The sequence below is a fragment of the Sciurus carolinensis genome, chromosome 11, assembly GCF_902686445.1.
Source record: "Sciurus carolinensis chromosome 11, mSciCar1.2, whole genome shotgun sequence".
NCBI classification, from domain to species: domain Eukaryota; kingdom Metazoa; phylum Chordata; class Mammalia; order Rodentia; family Sciuridae; genus Sciurus; species Sciurus carolinensis.
In genome coordinates, this window is record NC_062223.1 from 1,336,240 (window position 1) to 1,351,727 (window position 15,488).

A 15,488-nucleotide genomic window follows, 5' to 3' on the forward strand; every position below is an offset into this window, starting at 1 on the left:
TCTCTATTCTTTGTCTCTTTGTGGGGGACTTCCTACTGGCTCTGCTTTCTGTTTTCTCAGTTTGTCTTCCTTATTTATTTGGGGCCCTCTGATTGCAACTTCAACTCAGGGCTGTCAGGTGTGTCATCAGGAGCCCAGCTTTGTGGCCACCTGCTGACAACATGTGACCTTGAAGTGACAATATCCTGCCCAGCACTCTTCCCTGTGCTGTTGACTTCCCCAGGACAATATCCACTTCAGCTCTTACGGTTCAGAAGTCATCGAGGTCTTACTGGGAACAACAGGAAACTAAAGGAGAAAACAGCTGCCCGCAACCCTGCCGCCCACAGGGAGACCTGGCTGACCTCCGTGAGTCCCCACGCGGCCACTGAACGCACCTGCTTCTGCCTTGGCCACCCCACGCCGCAGTCTTTCTGCAGATGCCCTTTCCCTACTGCACACCGAGAACAGCTCGTTCGCCACCAAATCCCTTCCCTACTCCAGTTTCTGAAAATCCCAGTTTCTCTGGCTGTTTTCTCACTTCTTTGTTCAGACCACCACCTACAGTGCTGGGCCAAGCTCCCACTTGAGTAGGGCCTGGCCTGTGCCCAGCACAGACCCCTTGGACCTCCTGGGGTAGGGCCTCTAGCCTGGAGTCTCCCTGCTTGTCCTTACCCAGTTGCTGAAGCACTGAAGGACCCCCTTGACAGTGGGCGTCCCTCGTTGTCCTGACAATTCCCCTGGGTTGGCCTGAAAACCTCTACCTTTGGGTCATGGCCCTGGTCTCCACACCTCTGTCCCTCCAGGTACAGGAGAGGGAAACCAAGCTCCTGTGTCCCCACAGACTGATGCCCCAGGAGAGACCCTGGCTGGGACTGGCCCCTCACCAGACCCAGGGAGGCTGGCCTCCCCTCTCCCCCACCCCACAGGGCCCAGGGCCCTGGAGAGGAGGTGAGGGGTCTGTTCACTCACCATGTGCTGCTTCATCTTTGGGAGCCCCTTCCTTACATGTGCTGATGATGGGCTTGTGGCCTCAGCAGGGTTGGAAACCCTGAAGGTAGAATCCTGAAGCCCCCCTGCCCCCCGACCAGCAGCCTGCTCCCAGGGCTGGCACTGAGCTGCTGGAGGATTGTAGGGCAGGTGCGCCCAGGAGCCCAGGGCTTCCCCTGCTCCCACCTGGTGACCCACTGTGCACCCTTAGCCTCTGGGGAGATGAGGGGTGCTCACCGAGCCCTGGCTGGACTCACTGCCCAGCTACGTCCTGGGCCAGGTTCCAGAAGGGCAGGGCTACCTTCAGGAGGTAGATTGGCAGGTGGGGCCTGATGACCAGAACCTCAGGTGCTGAGACAGACCCCCACCCCTATTCCAGAGCTCAGACCAAGGGCGGATCCTCTGTAGGGTCACAGTAGGGGTGAGGGTCCTGAGCTCTGAGGGCCAGGGGGCAGAGAGTCTGTGAAGGAGAATGGAGATTGGGAAAGTAATGTCTTGAGCCACTGGAAGCAGAACTTACCAAAATTACGGGTTCCAACAGGCATCCTAAGAATGTAGTTTATTATATCAATAATGGCCCACTTTAAGAAAAATATTGGCTAGTTCAGTGACCCACCAGCTCCCTTCCCACGCCTGGCCAGCACAGGCGGAATGGCCTTGGTCAGCTCGAGTGAAGTTGTGAATGGGACCCGTGGCTGGCACTCTGTGCCTCTGCCACCCTCGCCTCAGTAGGCGGGACATGCTGCCACCAGCCGGATTGGTCATGGCTTGCGGGGGTGACCACAACTCGCTTGTGGAGTCTGCGCACTGGGGCGGAGACCTGGCACCTGATGCCTTGCTGCGATGCCACCATCTCCAGGACGTCGTCCCCAGGTCCTGGGAACTCTGCGGTGGCTGGGGCGCCCCTTTTGGGAGAGGCGGACGACACCAAGGGGAAAAAGGCAGAGAAGAAGCGAGGGAGGGAGGCGCTTCCTGCAGTGGCCCCGCGGCCGGGGGCCTCTAGCCACGCGGAGGGCTCTGAGCGCAGTCGCTGCAGACGTGCCTCCTCGCCCTCCATCCCTCCCTGCTGCCCCACCTGCCGAGCGCGGATCCTCCGCTGGGCCCCACCTTGCTCCCGCCGCTTCGCAGGAGCCCGCGAGCCCTGGGGGAGAGCGCAGAGGGACCGGGTCGGCCGCAAGCCAGGAGGTCGGCCTGGGGCGTCACCACCCGCGCCTCGCCCGCCGCCAAGCAGGGAGCGAGTCAAGAGAGTTGGGAAAAGCAGCCGCCGGGATGCTTCGCCCGGACCGGCGCGCCTCCCGCGCCCCGCGCAGGTTCTTGGGGCAGCTGCCCGGCGCCCCAGACGGGGCTCAGCGCGGGAGCTGCAGGGGACGAGCAGCGGCCGGCCGGGTGCCTCTGGCGGGCGTGCCCGTCCAGGGCCTGGTGGCTCGCCCTGCTCCTCGCTTCTGCAGGCTCTCCTGGCTTACTTGCCCTCCGCAGGATGACCCTGGGAATTGAGAACCGTTTGTCTGGAAGCCGGCCCACGACCACCGCCAGAGGGATGACTCCCTCACAGCCCCATGCTGGAAATGTGAGGAACAGGTGGAAGAAGAGGCTGAAGGCAGATCCAGCCTCAGGAAACGTCAGGCGGGTTAACCTGAAACCACTGGCTGCCATCGCAAAGAGTGGTGCGCAGGACATTCTGTTTCTGCCTCAGAAGCACCAATGCCTTGTGGCCCACGACATGCCAGGCAGGTGGCAGAGTTGAGTGCCATCAGAGGTTCATGGACTTACCAGGTCTACTTCCCCTAGGGCAGCAATGGCAAGCTCAGGCCCTTCCTCCTGGTCAGCACCCTGGCCAGCACCCTGGTCTCACCCTCAGGACCTCAGCCTCCTGGAATCCACCCTGGGGGCAGTGCCAGCCTCTCCTGCTATTTAGTGCTTAGAGTGAGCTGTGTCACCTGGTGACCCAAGGTGACAAGAAGCAGCACAGAGGCTGGACACAGGTCATTCCCTCCTAGTCCCAGACGACTCTGGAGTCAAGAGATGCAGAAATGGCCTGAATGTACAGTGGCCTCCCCGGAAGCCAGGTGGTGGCCTGACTGCAGCACCATGAAGTGATGGTGACAAGCCCGGGTTCACTCTGTCCTGGAGTGTCTACTCAGAGTCCTCTCCCAGCTCACTCTGGCTGGGAACCGACTTGGGAAACTGACTTGGGAAACTGACTTGGGAAACTGACTTGGGAACCTGCAGAGGAAGGTGGCTTTGACGCCCAGTCTCTGGGCTCCTAGGGAACTCCCACTTCTTTGAAATCCAAAGAAATGAGCATGTGTGAAAAGGCAGCACCATCTGAAAGCAGCACACAGGCCACCGGGCGCCAGGAACTCCCAGGACTGCCTGCAGGCTCGGCCAGCCTTGGACAGTGAACCCCTTATCAGCAGGGGACTGGGTTTTCATTGGGAATTGGTAGCAGGGATGGAAAGCTCAGGCAGAAGGAGAAATCTCCGATGTGTCAGGAGAATGTTCTTTTGAGATGAACCCACAGCCAGTTTGAGGCACTCTTGGCAGGGCCCGCCTTACCTTGCTCCCTTTGGGGTGGCCCCCATGGTGTGCCCAGGTGGCCAGGGCTGAGTTGAACTCTGGGACAGCAGCCAGGGCAATGAGAGCCCTGTGTCCACAGCTGGAAGAGTCAGTCATAACATCCCCTACGATGCTCCCAGGAGGCTGCACTCAAAGAGGGAGGGAAAGCCAGGGCCTGTCATCTGGGACCTGGCAGCTCCGGCCATGCTTCGAGGCACAGCTGACGCCCTGGCCATCAGCCCTGATTCAAGGTCTGCTGTGACAGCAACGTCACCGTGTGGGATCCACCAGACGGCAGTGAGGCAACCCCAGAGCCACCGGAGCTGTGCCTCATTTCCACACGTGGCCCTGAGCTCTGGCTGGGCGGTTCCAGCAGCATGGCCAGGCCTGGGGAGCTGCTGCACAGAGTTGAACACTCTGTGGCTTAGCGCTTACAGAACAATTGGGCCAATGCCCTTTGACTTTGTAGAAACAGAGAAGAGGTAACTTAACAGGAAAGGAGCCCACAAAAGCCTGTCTCCAAAACCAGGACTCAGACTGCAGGTCTGTAAGGAGGCTGTGGGCTCCCCCGGGCCCCCACCTTCCAGGCCACATGGAACGCAGTCTGCTGACCCTCGGTGGACCGCCTCACCTGAGGGAGCCCTGATGGTCCTTGACAAGGTCGCCTCCTGGGCACCACTGAGCTTGTTACCCGTCGCTTCCTGCACAATGCAGGAGGAGGGTCAGCATTTGCAGGGGTTGTGAGCGAATTTGGTTTATTACATCTAAGGCTTCAGTATTGTTTTTTAAAAAGAAAAAATCCTGTACCAGAGTTCTGTGTGATTTGACAGGGCAAAGCATGTGCAGGATCTCTTTCTGCGTTGTTTCTTACATATGCAGGCGGGGCTACGATGATCTCAAAGTGAGAGTTTAAAAGGCCCAGTGATGCTAACGTAAGGAAGAGCTAAAGGACGAGGCATAAATGTTTGTAAAAGGGGGACTTTATGTCTTAACATGGACCATATTTTGCCTACTTAAATATGACCTCAAAGACAACAGAAGTTGCTGTGTGAGTTGTAGCTCACTCCTGGTTCTATGCCTGCATTCATCCTGAGACACACCGTAGATTAAATACAAGGGTCAAAATATGACCCTTACTTTTTAAGAGTTATAAAAATATAAACCACATTTTAACAGAAAATTAAACCATACTTTAAAAAAGCAAACTTCGCTACCTGAGATCAACTCTTTTTTGTCTTAAGCAACGCTTGCTGCTGGAGGATTTTAAAACGAAAATAGTTCAGAAATTAAAATGCTGAGAACACTACCAATAGGTGCAGGGAGTGTCGCCCCCCCAGGGGCCCACAGACCCGGGAGCCTGCAGGGCAGGGGTGTGTGGTGCAGGGCGGCTCAGCCAGAAGAGGGGTGAGCACGCCACACTCCAGTGCACACCAGCACCTGTGCAGAGACACGCAGGACCTCTGCGAAGGCCGTGCTGCCCGCGGCCCACCAGGGTGGGCTAGGCTGGGCAACAGGATGAGGGAGCTTCGAGTCACACTCAGTGGATGTCCTTGGAGTTGGGCTTGGTGGCCAGGCTCACTTGCTACGGAGCAAACGGGTTGATCCTGGGGCTGTCCCTGAGCGCTCCTGTTGCTCCGGCTCTGGGTCAAGTTCTTGAATGGAGGCTGGTACTGGAAATCCAGTCGAGCTCCTGAATACAGACTCCACGTGTGCCGACTGTTTTTCTAATGAGGAGCTGACACTGGCAACAAGAAGCCTCTCCGCACAGAAAACCCATTTGCTCCTGGACAGCTGTGGAGGCCGCAGGCCCCTCCCCTCTGGGAGAGTGAGCTGCTCTGGATCCTGGTGGGCTTGGAGGCAGGTGTCCTCAGGGAGCTGCCCACCCATTTGCAGGATGGCCCTGTAGGGAGAGCCCCACATCCAGCGTCCACCCTTCTGGGCCTTTGTGGCTCACCATCCAAGCTCTCTGTTGGAGATCAGTGCCTGGGGAAGGGGTGGCCACCACATCAGGGGGCCCGCTCGAGTGCCACCCCTCTAGGCCTGACCTTCCCACCCCTCTCCTGTCTGCCTTCTCTTGACAAATCGAGTGTCGGAGCTGTTGGGCCAGGTTTGGTGGAACTGGAGCCTCGTCAAGGGAGGGGTCTGTGGCCAGCAAACAATGCTCGGGTCCTCCAAGCTGTGTAGGGGATAAAAGGACGTGTTCTGGGGACCAAGACAAGGACCCTGCAGCAGTGGAGGGGACTTCAGAGTTCACCGGAAACGGAATCCGGTTCGGGTCACGGGATGCGACTGCGGACTGCCCCACTGGGCAGGCGCTTCGTTCAGGTCACGTGTTCAGAGACTTGCATGTTGTGAGCCCTTCCCAGAAGCAGATGTCTCTGTCATGAAAAGAGGCCAGGTGCGTGTTCCAGGAGCGGGCAGGTTGGTCCAGGGGCTGGCCTTGAGGTGAGGAGCTCCTGCATCCAGGGCATTGAGCTTGGTGTAGCACCAGGAGACTGCCAGTCAGGGCGGCAGGGTTGCAATCAGCACCTCTTTCCAGCTGGCATCAGCAAATGGCTTTGGTGTTCAGGGGCTGTGCTTACCTGGACTCAAGCAGCCAGTCAGGACACGTGGCACTGGGGTTCAGGGGCTTCCCACGCTGGCCAACACACTGTTTCTTGAGGACAGGGAGTACCAGCTACCTTGAACAGAGAAAGGGAAATAACAGAGGAGCCGCAGCCTTTGGGGAAACCCAGTTTGGAAACCAAGAAGGCAGAAATGTGCTTGGGTACAACAGGGGCAAGGGTGGGAGGGGCCCTGGGTGGGAGGGGCTCGGGTGGGAGGGGCCCTGGGTGGGAGGGGCTCGGGTGGGAGGGGCCCTGGGGAGCACTGGTAGGCTGTGGCGGCTGTAGAGTGGCCCGTCTGCACCTGAGGTTTCAGCGAGGTCCAGAGCAACCCTGCAGGAGTGTGAGGAGAGGCAGGGTCTCCCTGACCTGCTGAGGCACCTGACGGGTGGCAGTGCGGTGAAGGTTGGAGGCAAAACCCTACGATACCCCAGGTCTGGAGCAGGGAAACACTCCATTCGGCGCGTCTGTGAGGGCCAGGCCCTGTCCAGCAATGGGGAGAAAGGGCCAGCCTCTGTTCTGGGACACACCTAGAGGCTGCTTTCTGCAGGAGTGTGCCATGCTGGAAGCTGGGTCTACAGGGTTCTCTAAATTGGTCTCTGTCCCCTGCTTATCAAGGGCGGTGACATGAAGCAGGTTGGCTGGCACCGAGTCAGCATATCCAGCCCCCTGCTGGGTCTACTTGATTCAAGGTCCCTGTCCAGTGTCCCCAGGCCAAGGGCTCTAGGGTCACTGAGCCATGCTGAGCTCTGAGAATTAGATAAAGGAGGCAAACGGAGAGATGAAGGATCTGCCCAGGCAGCTGACAGTGTCAGGAGCCACGGGTGCCCAGACATCTGTCCCTAAAGATGCAAGCCTGGCCCCTCACTGTTCATGTCCACCCAGGGGAAGCAAAGAGCAGCAGAGTCTCAACCAAGCCTGCTCCAGGGAGCCAGAGCCCAGCTCACGGGCGGGCACAGGGGCCTGTCTCAGTGGGGCCTTTGTGCCTTCCACCCTGCCTGGCCCCCAGGAGGACACCAGAGGCAGCAGGATGTGACTGTCTGCAGGAGGCTCTTCTCTCAGCCTCTGAACTACAAGGAGTGTAGTTCCAGGGACTTCAGGCCTGTGTCCCCCTGGGGACCAGGGGTGACGCTGTGGCAGGTCCCTCCTTTGAGGACAGCGTGCTGGCGGCCCATCCTGGTGTGCCCTTTCTGAACAGCACTACTGGGTTGTGGCGAGACTCCTGACAGGAACTGGCCTCCTGGCTGCTGCGCAGTGTGTTTATTGCTGTCCACTGCTGTCCACTGAGGCAGCTGGTCTCTAGACCCCCTGGTCTTGCCCACTGAAACATTCCACTGACCAGCGGTTCCCGCCTCTGTCCCACTGGGTGGCCACCACTCTTCGTGTCCATGGACTTGGCTGTTGTAGAGACTGGGGCCGTGGAACCAGGTGCCCCCCATCCTGGCGGGGTTGTCTCCTGCGGCATGATGCCCTCCGGGTCATTTGTGCTGTCCGTGCGGGACCTCCTACCTTTGGAGGCAAAGTACTGCTCCTCTGTTTGCACAGAGCACATGTCCTTTGTCCATCATCTTCGATGGACACTTGGTGTCCCCTCTTGGCTGTTGTCCCGGGTGGTGGTGGACCTGAGAGGGCCAGTGCCCCTTCAGGATCCTGCTTCCACCTGGATGACTGCCCAGAGGGGCCCCACGTCCTGTGGCGGCTCCCTGGCTGGGGGAACTGTCTGCCGGTGCCAGCTGCTGCCCCGTCCTGTGTGCCACCAACGGCACCCAGGCGCCCCTCTCCCTCACCTCCTTGTGGCTTCTGGACAATGGCTGTCCTCGCGGGTGAGAGGCCTGGCTCGCTGTGCTTGGGATTTGTTTTCCTGGTGATTGAGCTTGACTGTCCTCGACTGGAGACATACTGGGAACCTGTGGCCACAGGGGCTGCTCCTCCCGTCCCCACTGAGCTCGCTCTCCTTGGGCCGGTGGAAACAGACTGTCCTTGGTGCTGAAGGCTCGGCCTGGGTCCTGTGAGCTCTGGGACATCAGGATGCTCACACCCGGCTGCCACCTTTCAAAGCTGTCTCCTTGTCACAAGTCGCTCTGCTCCCGCCAGCTCGGCTCTTTGGACGACCCCACCTGTTTGAAGTAACGGAAGGTCACTGTCGGTGTTCAGGCTCCCAGGAAGGAGGGCCCGCCCTGGGCCCACGGGTGCTCTTTTCCAGGCACCCGAGGTCTTCGAGGTGCGTTGAACCCTGGCAGCTCGGATGCCTGAAGCCCAGGCAGTAGGCCCTGGCGGGTTGCAGCATCCTCCCTGCATCTGCTGAGCCAGGCCAGGTCCACGGGGCCCCTGGAAGATGCAGGAGCTCCCCTCTGGTCTGTGACTAGCCCCAAGGGCCCACACCTGCTCAGCCGAGCAGTGCGTTGGCCGAGAGTGACCGGGCCAGAGTGGCCCTCACCTGCCTCTTCGGATCGTCCAGGGCTGCCCCTGCTGGGCTCTTGGCCCCTGTCTCAGAGTCCTGAAAAGACACAAAGCAGAACTTTCCTCCCGGTGGCAGGTCGGTTCCCATGGGGTCTCCACGGGGTCTCCCCATCACCTACAGTTTCTGCCCGTGAGCAGATTCACATTCTGTAAAATGCCGAGGAGGTTCCCAAGGTCAGGGGGAGCTGGGGCCTGAGGCTCCGTCCTGCCACTGTCTCCTTCAGGACTTGGGGCTGCACTTGGTGTCCTCATCTCTCCTGTTGGTCCTCTTCTCGCCTGCTGGGAGACGGCCCTCCCCAGTGACTCTGTCCATCTGTCCTCCAGCAGTGATGTCTGTGTAAGCCCAGAGACCACCGGGACCACTCTGACTTCATCCTCTTCATCCTCCTGGGCCAAAAACAAGTCATGGTGTTTTTCTCATAGGTACCCGAGCGGTACCTATAAATACAGCACGTTGGCAGGAGGCTGCACACACACCCCACGTGCTGTCGCGAGGAATCCTTCTCTCAAACCTCTTCAAGACCCGAGGTCTCCTGATTAGAGACACAGGTGTCCATGGCCTGAGTCTGCTGCACAGCTGCTGCTGGCTGGGCTACTGCTGGTTTCCAGAGGCCCCAGACACCACGGTGGTCTCTGGTCAGAACTGAGGCTATAGTTCTAGTGCCATCTGGGCCTATGCATTGTCCCAGGGGACAGGAGCAGGCCAACACAGGTCAGGAGCGGTAGCAGAAGGAAGGCTACTCTGGAGGGAGGAGCCGGGGAGAAGCCTCTGGAGCCGCCCATGCAGTGCTTCCCACCAAGTCCACAGGAAGCACAGGAAGTGGCCGGGGCATCGTAGCAGTTATCACCACCATCCAGACGGGAGACCCAGGGGCGACTGTTACCACATGCCAGCTAAGTCGTGTGTCCAGTTCATGCAAAACCAGCTCGGCTGGCAGAGTGGCTCTGGGTGACACGTCTACTAGCAGGATGCAGCGGCCCGTGGCTGAGGGGAGTGGTTCTGAGACGGTCACGCTGCTGCCCTCCTCCCTGTGAGAAGGGGGCACCCAGGACACTTGGTCTTCGGGGAGCATGCAACCCAGTGCCAGCAGCGTCTCGTCCCTGTATGCCCCTCTCCTGCACTGTCCATACACACTCCAAAGCCAGCTTGAACGTCCTAGTGGCTCAAAGGACAACATTTGGGCAGGACTGTGGCCGTTGCTGAACCCTCTCTCCACAGAAGAACTCTTAACGCTGGGCATCTCCGTAGAACAGCATTTCAGTGCCCTGGAAGCTGACCATAGGAGCATGACAGTCCTGGAAGCTTGTGACTCGGAAGTCGCTGCTCTTTGTGAGAACAGCAGCATCTGAGGAGTTCGAACCCCGATGTTCCCGTCCACCACAACCAAAGGGGCTGCTTGGGTGTGGTGGTGACCCCTGGGGTCAGGTACGCAGGAAAGGGCCGACATGGGTGCTCTCCACCCTGAGGGGGAGCCGGTCAGGCAAGCTGAGGATGCACACTGGTGTGGGAAAGACCAGAGAGGGCCAAGCTGTTTGCCACCCACCCAACCTCACAGCTGCCGAGGAGCTGAAGACCTGGCAGGCAGCAGAACTGGGGAGGAATCCAGGTGCCACACTGCACCCAGCTCAGGCCCGGGATGCAAGCAGGTCCCCGGTGACTGGAGGTGCTGGGCCAGAGCCCAAACCCATCACTGGATCAGACTTGAGGATCTGGGACCAATCCCGGGAAGCCAGGTTGAAAAATTAAATCACGAACACAAATATTTAAAGGGAATAAAAACACTAGAAAGATTTCACAGATTCAGTCAACACAAGTTACTGAACAGAACAACCAACAGCTGTCGTAACAACTTTCAGAGCAAGAGTCCCAGAGCTGCTGCAGTATGTTGTCTGTAAAGTTCACGTTACAGACATGAAACGAGGAGGAGATGTGGTCCAGGATAAGGGCCAAGGCAGCCACAGCCCTCGAGTGTCCTCAGTTAACACCTAAAGCAGGTTTTCCCCTGTGCTCACAGTCAAACAGAAGCGAGCTGGAGGAATTAAAATGGAGCCCAGCAACAGTAAGCCAGCAGAGGGAGACTCAATGAGCAGCTGGTGACTGAAAAGGAGTCAAACCAGCATCAGGAGAGTGTAGAGTGAAGTAAATGGAGTGAAGTTCTAAGTCAGCAGAAGCAGAGTCTGCCAACATGAAGAGAGTCCTGGATTTGAGGAGAGGAGGGCCCTGAATCTGAGAAGAGAGCTCTGGATCTGAGGAGAAGAGGGCCCTGGATCTGAGAAGAAGAGGGCCCTGGATCTGAGGAGAAGAGGGCCCTGGATCTGAGGAGAAGAGGGCCCTGGATCTGAAGGGAAAAGGGCCCTGGATCTGAAGGGAAAAGGGCCCTGGATCTGAGGAGAAGAGATCCTTGGATCTGAGGAGAAGAGGGCCCTGGATCTGAGAAGAAGAGGGCCCTGGATCTGAGGAGAAGAGGGCCCTGGATCTGAGAAGAAGAGGGCCCTGGATCTGAGGAGAAGAGGGCCCTGGATCTGAGAAGAAGAGGGCCCTGGATCTGAGGAGAAGAGGGCCCTGGATCTGAGAAGAGGGCCCTGGATCTGAAGGGAAGAGGGCCCTGGATCTGAAGGGAAGAGGGCCCTGGATCTGAGGAGAAGAGGGCCCTGGATCTGAGGAGAAGAGGGCCCTGGATCTGAGAAGAGGGCCCTGGATCTGAGGAGAAGAGGGCCCTGGATCTGAAGGGAAGAGGGCCCTGGATCTGAGGAGAAGAGGGCCCTGGATCTGAGGAGAAGAGGGCCCTGGATCTGAAGGGAAAAGGGCCCTGGATCTGAGGAGATGAGGGCCCTGGATCTGAGGAGAAGAGGGCCCTGGATCTGAGGAGAAGAGGGCCCTGGATCTGAGGATAAGAGGGCCCTGGATCTGAGGAGAAGAGGGCCCTGGATCTGAGGAGAAGAGGGCCCTGGATCTGAGGATAAGAGGGCCCTGGATCTGAGGAGAAGAGGGCCCTGGATCTGAGGAGAAGAGGGCCCTGGATCTGAGGATAAGAGGGCCCTGGATCTGAGGAGAAGAGGGCCCTGGATTGCGAACAGATGAAACACTCTTAAACAAATACTGGAATGTTGGCTGGTGTGAGTGGACTTCCCCAACTGCACAAATGGCCACCAAGCACGTGAACAGGCCTTAACCATGAGTCACCAGGAAAAGGTAAACCATATGCAAACCTAAGGTTGGACTGGAAAGCAGACAGTCCTGAGCGTCGCCGTGGAAGTGAAAGAAAGGAGCCAGGTCGGCTGCTGTGGATTGTGGTGGGGTTGCTCCGGAACCCGCAGGATCTTACTCTGCTTGATGTGCAGTGGCGGGTGTCCTGCCAGAGCCCCCAGGATGGCAGGAGAAGGACAGACGTGCTCCCACAGCCCTGAGTGTCCACCTCCACTGCAGCACTGGTCACCATTGTGAGCAGAGCAAACACCCTGCGCGTCCATCAACTGTCCGTGATGAACTGTCCATCCAAACAGCGAACTTCCTGGCAAGCGATCTACAAGAATGCGTTATATTAATATGGAAGCGTCACGTTCCGGCCCTTTTCACCTTCTCCCCCATGATGATTCCTCTCAGAGCTGGACGAAGAGGGTCAGCGGCCTGGAGTGTCTCCTGCAGTGCTGGGTCCCCACCCCCGGCTTCCCGCGGGCACCTCCCTTCCCACCCAGGAGCCTCTTTTTCCTAAAAATAAATGGTGAGGTTGGAGTGAATGTATTTATGAAAAAGTAAATACACCGCGGACAGCGGGACAGGTGAGGCGGGGAGATGGGTGGAGAAGGGGGTCCTTTGATGTGGAAGCCCAGAAACCAGAGTGCAGTCGCTGTCCCTCCAGTCCGACCAGCGTCGACGGGGCAGAGGACGTTGTCCTGGGTCACAACCGCGCGGGCTGCTGGGATCTGTCCCCGGGGATGACGGGACGCGGACCAGCCCCCAGCGCTCCCACCCTGGGGCGTGTTGCCTGCTAGTGGTTCCCGGGCCTCTTTGAAATAGGAGGACACATACCAAAGTTCCCTTGTCACTCGTGGGGAGGAGCAGTGCTGCCCACAAGTCACCTTCCCCACTGGCCCGGGGTCTTCCTGCCCTGCAGGCAGGAGGGGTGACCTCAGTGGTCACCGCCCTCCTCTCTCCCTCCCGCTCACTGTTGAACTAGACGGTCGCCACCTGCCACGAGGCCTTCGGAGGAGATGGAGTCCCTCTCTGTGAGAACAAGAAGCGACTCCATAGTAGAAATGCGAACCTCGCTGAGGAAAATGATAAAGGAGCCTTGATCTTTCTTGCGCTGAGACCCAGACAGTCTTCCGTGGGAGGACGGCCGGCTCGCGGCTGGAAGCCACAGCCGAGTGAGGGGCGCGTGCACTGCTCCTTCCTGTGGAAGAGTCTGCTTGCCGAGGGCGCTCGGGGACGCCGGGGCTCCCTCGTTGCTCGTGACGGATGTCACAGCCAAAGCAAACCTGTGGAAGACACTGCACGGAGGAGGAGGCGGCCTTCAACTGTCCGACCGACGATCAGTTAGGCTTGTAGGAAAAAGTGACAGAAGCACAGGGTGCCAGAAAAAAGAGGCGGTAACAGCGTCAAAGTCTTCACCCCCAAGACCAGCTCCTCTCCAGAGCATGGGCGGGCAAGGGGACAGGCCTCCTCCATGCCACAGGGCTCCTGGTCCAGGACCTTCCTGAGGGAGGCGACTCTTCCTGCTGAGGCCACCGATGTCTGCCTCCGGCTTGCCACGCCCGCAGGCGCGTGGTGACAGGGCTGAGTGCGCCACCCCCTCTCTGGGAGCGCAGGCCCTGGTGGGTCGGGCACCTGATGCGACCCGCTTGGTCTCTGCAGCGGCGCCAGCAGCCGCCGAGACCTCCTGCCCTCTTCCAGCAGGCCACCAACACCACTGCTTTCCCTGAGATGTCTAATACCTACTCACTCGTATGGACCTGTGAATGGACACGCGGGGACTGTGTGTACTTGTGGGGTGCCCCGTGACGTTCCAACACACGTGCATGTGGCTTGATGTTTAAATCAGGTCTAACAGCCATTTCCTCAACGTTTGCCCTTTCTCCATGGCCAACGCCTTCTTTCTTCCAGCCTTTAGAGGAGTACGGCGCCCACTCCTGACCTGCAGTCTCCCTGCTGGGCAACTGCACCCCAGAGCTTCTTGTCCCTATCTACCTGAAGCTCGCTGCCCATTCGTCATCCTCTCCTCCCCTCCCTCCCCCACTGGTCACCCCCATTCTAGTCTCAAGTTCCATGAGACCAACTTGTTTAGCCTCCACGTGGGAGTGAGGTCATGCGGTCCTTGTCTGTCTGTGTCTGGCTTCTCGCGACATAATGACCTTCAGTTCCACCCACAGGTCACCCAAAGGCAAATGTCAGGATTCCACTCTTCTTTATGCCTGACAACTATTCCCCTGTGTATATGTGTGCTCCATATTTTCTTTATCCATTCATCAAAAACAAATAACCCAATTAATAATGAACAATAGACCCAAATAGACTTTTCTCAAAAGAAGACACACACATGGCCAATAGATACATGAAAGAATGCTCAGTGTTGCTAATCCTCAGGGAAAGGCAAAGCCGAGCCACAGTGGGACATCTCTCCACTCCAGAAGAATGGTCATCATCAAAAAGACAAAAGCTTCCTCGAAAACTCTGAGTAGACCTAGCAAAATCCAGTGGTCCCACTGCTGGGCACTGATCTAAAGGAAATGAAATCAGCTGTCAGAGGCCTCTGCAGTCTGTTTGCTCAGCACTACTTCCAACAGCCCAGAAATGGGATCAACACCTTCACTGCTTTCAAGGAGCCCAGCCGGCACCTCCCACCACCCTGCGTGGCCTCAGAGGGCAGCTGCCATCAGCAGCTCAAGGTCGCTGCAGGACCCACTTGGCTCTGCCTCCCCTGGGAGCACAGCGAGGAGGCAGCCTCCCTGGCTCTGCACCCAACCAGTGCTCTACAGTCCCACAGTGTCATGGAGGGTGGTGATGTGTCAGAAGTGCTGCTATTAATATCGCAAAGCCAGGGATTCCCTCACACTGATTCTTAACATTGGCCTAAGTCCTAGCCAGTGCAGCTAGGCACCTGGTGATGTTAGCTTGTAAAGCCCCAAGGGAAAAGTGCCCATCATGTGGTAAGTGTGTCCCAAGGAGCAGGTGGCCAAGGGAGCCTCCATCCCAGGGAGGGGGCAGGTGGACCAGGAGAGCTGCCTTTCCAAGGAGCATGATGGCCAGGAGAGACTCCATTCCAAGGAGGGGTCAGGTGGACCAGGAGAGCCTCCATCCAAGGAGCATGTGGGCCAGAAGAGCCTCTATCCCAAGGACTGGACAGGAAGGCCAGGATTGTTGCTGAGCTCACAAACTGCACAGATAACATAGGAACATCTCTTCATGATTGTTTCCTCACCCCAAACAAGCAGGTCAATTTTTTTTTTTTTTTTTTTTTTTTGCAGTACTGCAGTACTGTGGATTGAACCCAGGGCCTTGTGCTTGTGCTTGTGCTTTCGAGGCAAGCACTCTACCAACTGAGCTATATCCCCAGTCCAGCAGGTCAATTTTTTAAACAAATTTTTTATTTGTTCTAATTAGTTGTCCATGACAGTAGAATGCACTTATGCATTTTGATAGATATTACATAAATGGAGGGTCATCTCCCATTTTTCTGATTGGAGACTCTTTATAGATGGGTCCTCCTGAGTCACTCAAGGAAAGGGACCAGGTGGACATTCTGTACTGGACAGAACACAATCCAAGTAACAGAGTCAGGCTGCCTGGTGGAGGCTACTCAGACCTGTGAGCTATTTGCTCTCAATCAGGCCCTGAAATTTCTAATGGGAAAGGAGGGGAACATGCACACTGATTCCAAATATGCCTTTGGGGTTGTCCAT